Source organism: Gadus macrocephalus, chromosome 15 (assembly GCF_031168955.1).
Source record: "Gadus macrocephalus chromosome 15, ASM3116895v1".
NCBI lineage: Eukaryota > Metazoa > Chordata > Actinopteri > Gadiformes > Gadidae > Gadus > Gadus macrocephalus.
The window spans coordinates 13,890,291-13,897,796 of record NC_082396.1 but is presented as its reverse complement, the minus strand read 5'-3'; the positions used below and the strand labels follow the sequence as shown (position 1 = coordinate 13,897,796).

Here is a 7,506-nt window from a genome sequence, read left to right as displayed (position 1 = left end):
AATTGGTGGAAACTTTGTGGTGCCCATCTGTACCGTTTATTTCTACAATTTCTAAAAGCACACTGAACCATCATGTTGCCTACTAGTCGTTCAATTGCGCTTCTGTCCCACGCTTCTGTTTACGTTCTTCTGTCGTGATTCGGTTACAAACCTAACCAGCGCATAGTAAAATTCCGCTTCTGCTGAGAAAGTAGTCCCTCGATGATTCATGCGATGCAAGGTTAGTTTTATTTCTAACATTATTCTATCAACACAGACATTTAAATCTATAGTCTGGCGTTATAATTGATTTACCTCGGGTGTACTGTGGAGTGGGTAAGACTGTTTTTAATAGCAGGCTAGCATTGCCCGTTGCCGTGCGCTAGCCTAGCACGAGCGAACTCTGCAACTAGAAGGACTGAATGAAATGTGTTGAAAACTGTCTCCAGTGATATAGAATACCAATGCTCACTTGGGAATCAGGCCCTATGTCCAAAATTCCGAACTACCCCTTTAAGTCCATTCAATGCACCGATACAGAAACTAGATAACAGTTATCAGGACAGCACCATTTCTGGTGATGAGCAGGTTATTGCACATTACATTTCAAATGGTTGGTTTAAATTAATGGTAAGTGGCACCAAGTGAGATGACTTGCCACCAATTTAATCAAATCAAAAACGTCATATCATTAAAAAATCATAAAATGTCTGATTCTGTTTACCTAAAACTGCTGACTTTTAAACAAGGTAGGTAGGTCTACACATGACATAGAGCGATAGTTGCAATTATTTTTGGCTATATGTTGAAAAGCTAAAAAAAATCAGATGTAGTACAGGCATTGGCATAGCAACAGTCCACGCATTCCGTGTGACTCGAACCTTATTTATTTTTTGAACAACAGGGTTAATGACTCTCTTCATAGTTGGTGTCGCTCAGCAGAGAGCTGTATGAAGACGTGCACCTCCCTACTAGCAATAAGATGTTACCTCCTTGCCTCCGTATGAACGCTTTTTACATACTGGGCCGCGAGCATTGCGCGCCACCGTTAGCCCCGTCCACGTGCAAACGCGACAGTGTGGGGGGGTGGGTCCAACACAGCCCTCGCTCTCTTCTCTTCAGCGTCATTCGCCGGGGCGGGGCATTTGTGCGGGGGCCATTGGTAGCTCGGTTTCAGCCTTTTACGTATCACTAGTGGCCCGTACTTCCATCTCCCGTCCGCGCCATTGTGTGACATCGAGACTGTCGAACCGAAGACCGCCGTACGGGTTTCTCCTGGAGAGTACTCGGCTTGTTTTCAACATTATAGACGGGGCTCTTTATGATATCCTGATGTTTCGATTTTCCACTCCGGTGCCTTTTGATGTGGTAAGAAACACTTCATATTTACCTGAGTTAGGAGACGAAAGGAATGCACTGTGAGTAGGCGACATGTATTTAGCCATATCGAAAGAATTCAGTAAGGCTTTATCTCAATTGAACGGCTTGTTGTTTATTTCAGCATTACTTTATCCAATCCGTATGGTCAAAAAGTTTTAATTTCGTACGAGCAGACAACGATCGTAATTGTTCTTCCTCTAGTGACCTCTCTAAACGTTATTACTCATTTCTAACACCGAGCGACGGTAACTTATTTCACGGGCTATACCCGTCGCACATAGCACACTACGTCCCACAGAGCACCTCACTGGGGATCTTGTTGTGGAACCTCAACTTTGTTTCCATTGTTTTACCTCTCACAGTGAGTTATGGCTACTTCTTATTCCCCCGTTATGGCGAACGGAGATCTGCCATTTAAACAGCGCTGCTGATGTTTCGTAACGCGTCCTCCCCGCCTCACGCGCAGCTGGTCCAACGGGCGATACCTCCGTACTACGTCTGCGTTTATGTCGGTAAACATACTACGTCTGCGTTCATGTCGGTTAACGTACTACGTCTGCGTTCATGTCGTTTAACGCAATTCCCGAATGGCGTTCACCGAAAGACAGTACAAGACGTTGCCAAGCCACGACAGTTCGTTTCAATTTCATTTCGACGGTACGGTTACTAGTGTCATACGAGCCATTTCGATCGCTTGTTTCCACATAAAACTAAACCTATTCGTTTACATAGCGAGTAACTTTGAATTAGATTTCCGTTCCTAACGTGCTCGACCTGTTAGGAGGAGACGTGGTTAAAACTCAAGTTACTAAGTTACTACGGAAATATAGTGCTGTAATTACGTGGATATGAGGGTAGGCTATTAGTCACAGATTCCTGTTTTATTGGAATGTCATGAAGGGTTGGTAGATAACAACTGTCCAACTTATGAAACACGACATACTATCTTTTATTGATTATTAAATGAATTGTTTGGTGAGAAAAGACCACAGACAAACTAATAATTCTGCATTTATTTTATTTTATTAGAAATTAAACCAAGTGTCAAGGCTGTGTGAGTAGCACTGGCCCAAGTAAACAAGCTTTTGAGGAAGGAAATGCATCTACTTTATCATACCAGTTTACAAAAAGGCCCCGAGCAGGTAATGGACAAAATTCAATCAAACTTTGACCCTCAACGCCATGTGCAAAGGTGACCACTTTCAAACAAGGGGAGGGGCGTCCACATACATACAAACATGCAACAACTATTTTCTTGGAATGCTTCATTTTTTTTTCCCAGTTTTGTTATGAATGTTAGCCATACAGACATTGATGGCAACATTGCCTTATCTGTGCCTGCTTGTACTCAAGGCCCTCTCAAACAGTAGACTTTAACCCCACCCACCATACTAGCAAGACAGCCGCACCACTGTACTCACTGTAAGATTCGGACCGGCTCTTTGAAATTTCCATGGGCTGCGGGTTCTGTCTTGTTTCCTGGCTTCCTAATGAGATTTTTGTTTTTCTTTTGCCCCATGTACGGTGAGTACTCTACAAATTGGTAATTTGAAGAACGGCTGTGATAGTCTATGGCAGATACTAGGTCCTCCAACCAGCCATAGCATAGGGCACATACAGGGCTTGCAGGATTGTTCCACTAAAAGGGCTCCCTGATTCAATGTTGCAGCCGACCTGCAGCCAGTTGCACCCCTGGTTGGGGTACCGGAGATGGCGATCCGTAATTGGCACTTGGTGATTGGGCTGTAGTCATTGTTTAAACATAGCTATAAAGGAAGCCGAACAAATACTCCCCCACCAACTGTGGACTGTGTGTCCCCATTTGGCTGTGTCCCTATTGCAGCACATTTTTAGGGGGCTAAGTCTGTGTCCTACAAACAGAGAGCTGTTTGCGTTACAAGTGCCATTACATTACTCTAAACTATAGGGTGAATGTCCTTAATACCGGGGGCTGGGGTGTTGTTTTGAATATCCAGGCGTATTGTTATGTAAGGGATTGCATTGCCTCGCTCCTCAGCGTTCTACGTCTGTTGGCCAGCTGAGCTCAACCCTGTCATGTGAGTGCTACGGTTAAGAACCAATGGGCAACTTGAGTAAAACACACAGACTCACACAGGGAGGTTCACACATGGAGCTTGTTTCCAGTCACATGATTACTGTCCATTTTATACCAGTGGTTGGCCATCCTGCAGGGGTAGCGGTAATCAACAATAAAGCTTCAAGTTGACAAGGACACAGAAAACAGAGCTAAGAGCGAGCAACCACCTGTAGCAAATACACAACAACAGTAGTCCCTAGGAGACTTAACAGCAAGAAATCTTGCTCTGCTAGTTTCCAGTGCTACAGCGCAGAAGGCTTGGCCTCGGTTGGGCCTAATAAGACTGCTAACTCAGTAAGCACATTGATTAAGCATATTGATATACACACATTACAACTTTGTTGCAGACATAATGACAATATACTAATTGCAAAATATATTTTTCATGAATGGAGTAATATTGAGGAAATGTGGGAATCCCTAGTTCATCTGACACACCGTTGTGCAGCTATTCCCCCTGTACTTCCTGGTTTTCAGTCTCAGTGTGAAGTGCGGTTGAGCTAGCACAGAGCCAACATGGCCGTGATCTTATGGGGAACCACTGTTTGAACGACACATGATTTGCCTATTGGATGCCTCTGCCTTTTTTATTGTGGCCATGATGCAAAAATGGCTGCAGATACATTTAAATGATACAGTTACTGTGGCAGTGCTACACTTAAGGGCAATATGCAGACACATTTGTGTAGATGTAGATTTTGTCATAATCATGACTATAACGATAATGATAAATGGTGCGGTTTGGATGCAGTTCTTTTCTGTGGCTTTGGTGTGAATGTGATTTCATTGCATTTATTCTATCTGTTTTACTCAATCTTATTCGGTTAATGCAGACTAGATAATCAATTTTATCTCATTGTCAATAGTTGTTGTGGCAGTAATAGCACTGCAGTAGTAGTAGTAATATAAGTGGTGGCTGTGTGTTTACGTCTGGCTTACTGTGTGTTGTGCAACCGCTTTGGCCACATCGTCACTACCTTGCAATTGAACGCAATGAGACAAATGATAGAAATAAATGAAAACCACAAGTCCATCTAACTGCCATCCCTCACTATGTCACCCACTCTTCACTCTGTCTCTCTCTCTCTCGCTCTCTCTCTCTCGCTCTCTCTCTCTCTCTGTTCCTGCATCCGAAACATCTCTGACTTGTTCCTGTAAGTTAGGCTTTAAAATATTGTCTTGTCTTCACTGCTATCATGGCTTGCGGTGTTGTAATGTACTGAAGTCCTTTTGTCAGAACAAGCAGAATTAGCAGGAATATGTGTTCTTGCTCCTCTAGTGTATGTGTGTATGGGGTACGTATGCATGTGTGCAAAGTAAGAACTCGAAAGGTGCACAGGCCTGTCTTTGTTTGCACGGCTGGGGAAGGAAGGCTGGGAGCATGTTCTCGTGTGTGTGTGTGTGTGTGTGTGTGTGTATGTGTGTGTACATCTCATTAGGTAGATACCTCTGTGCACAAGAACCTATCATGAGGAGCTCTACATATGCGTCAGTCATGCATATGCACCCGTGGTTCTGCCTACTGTACTTCTGTGTGGGTGTGGGTCTGGCTGCATAAAAGTGTGTGCGTCTGTCTGTCTGTTTGCCTGTGTGTGTGTGTGTGTGTGTGTGTGTGTGTGTGTGTGTGTGTGTGTGTGTGTGTGTGTGTGTGTGTGTGTGTGTGTGTGCGTGTGTGTGTGTGTGAGCATGCTAGCTGAGCGCCAGTAGCAGAGGCTGTTTGAGTGTGCTCATACTCTGTGTACCCTGAGGACCTGAAATAGCCCATTGCGGAATCGAGGGGGAGGGGTGAATGTGCAGCTAAGACATGGAAAGCAGCATATCTGGTTACAGGATCAGAATTTCCCTGCAGAATCCGACCAATAGCTGGTTGTCTAATCTCACACCGAACTACTGCTTACTGCAATGGAGCGAAATACAATGGACCCAAGTAAAGAATTACAACTGGACCGACCCTGTTGGCAAACCTCTGCACAGTCCAATGCAATGAAGCCGTGTGGAGTATGGAATGGGTCATCAAGGCAGATGCCTATCACTGACGTCATGGTGAACTGTCGATCCAAAAACGATCTGTGATAACTGTATCCCATGCTCAAGACCAACACAGTAGTCTCAAGTTTAAGCCTGTTTGTTTGCTCTGGTATTAAGACTTAGTGGCAGCTAGAACTTGAACGCTGATCTGCTAATGGCTTCTAGCAATGCTATATGTAGTACTTTTTAGTCAAGTCAATATGTATATTCAAGTCATTAAATGAAAAGCCCAACTTGAAGAATAGACTAAAGAATTGTCCACAGCCCAGAGGTTTGCTGTTCAACCATCTCCTGTTGTATATATACAGTATATATACCTCAGGACTGCCTGCAGTGTATGGAAACTATGGCTGTTCAATATGACGATTATATCGGGGGAAGAGGAAACAATTATATCATTCCCTCTATCGTTCCATTCGCTTTACGGCAGTATTTTCTGTCATTCTGACCCTGATTTAACTTAAGTACACGGGTGCTCGTCTAATAAAAAAACAAACGTGGAGGAGCATGGAACAGAAGGAACGTCCCTCAACTGTCCAAGACAGAATGAAAAAAGAGTCCAAAGATGCGATAGGTTGATTGCTGAAAGAGAAGCTAATTTCAAACAAGTTTGAAAGAGTCTTCAGTGTGTAGATATTTGAAGCTCACGCTGGACAGCCGTTGATTTTGATGACCGCGTCCGATAAAGGGAGGGGCTTCTCAACTTAATGTGTGGGGTTCTGTCTTACCAGCGGTTTATACTAATGTCTGTGTCCGTGTGAGGGTTATGTACAGTATAACGACACAGGGTGTGGCACATTTCATATACAGCTTCGCTAATTATAACGCTCATACACAACGACGGTACCAAAAAAGTAACGCAAAGTTTCCGTGGGTCTTCCTTCCTAGAACTCCCAGCCCAATATCTTATTTTATTTCTTTTATCTCAATTTATTTTAGAAACTACCGCGTTTACATGGCAGATCTATGCCGCATAGATTTCTATGCGGCATAGATCTGTTCCTAAAATGTGTTCCGAATGTACTGTATACATGGCAGTAACAAAAGTGTCCGTTATGTCTCTCGCGCACACCTGACACATCTCTGGACCGGCGGCGACATAATGGATGTCTTATCACTATCGGGGATTTTAAATTTTTAATGAAAGCACAGCAGGAGAGAGCTTTTCTCTGCCTGCTCCTTCGATTAAGAAGGAGGACGACAGCGCAGCAACGTCAATTTCTCGTCAGATCTTTATATTTACCCTAAGCGCCGCCGCAAACAAGAGGAATTTGGATGCGAGTCCGCAGCCAAGACTGGTGGGAGAGAGTGGTCTGGTCTTACTGTAATTTAGTGACCAGGAATCCTCGAAGGTCCAATTGCGCACTACTGCAGCTGCCATCTCTCTAAGTTAAGAAGTCTTTTAACATTCAGCCTGCAAAAGTACTAGTAGTAGCCTACTAATTTACAGTTATCTGGGACGCGCGCGGACACGTCATTAATAAACACCCATGTCCCGTCGCTTAGCAACCGGACACGCTTACCGGACTACTTTTACGGAGTGATAACAAAGACGTGAATCAGGCAATAAATCCACTTTCCTTGACAGCGGTGAAGTTCGGTGTGCTTAAAAGTACAGACGGAGCTCAGTGGACCAATTGCGAACTACTGCGGCTGCTCTAAATTAAACCCTAATCTATGCGGAATAAGTGTATACATGACGATTTAAAACGGACTACACCACCTATTCTATGCGGCATAGAATCTATGCCGCACAGATAATTGTATTCCGAATGAGGCGTATACATGACCATTTTCTATGCCGCATAGAAATCTATGCGGCATAGATGTGTCCATGTAAACGCGGCTACTGAAATAGTGGGTTCATTTACACTGTATCAACCAACCTGTGAACAAGCTATTGGAGATTTATGCAACTTGAAACATAGTGTCTTTCCATTTGTATTTGTATTCTTTATTTTGATTAATGTCTGCGGTGCGGAGATTCCTGAAACGGGGCGATGTCCACATTTTTACATTAA

General features: G+C 43.8%; 1 protein-coding gene across 1 annotated transcript in view; it reads left to right on the top strand.

The window, feature by feature from the left end:
* Positions 1–615: 615 nt before the first annotated feature.
* Positions 616–7,506, top strand: part of sertad2b (SERTA domain containing 2b) — a 12,618-nt gene continuing 5,727 nt past the window's right edge. Inside the window, 1 exon segment of the mRNA XM_060073020.1 lies at positions 616–1,347. The gene's annotated coding sequence lies outside the window, so the exon portion shown is untranslated.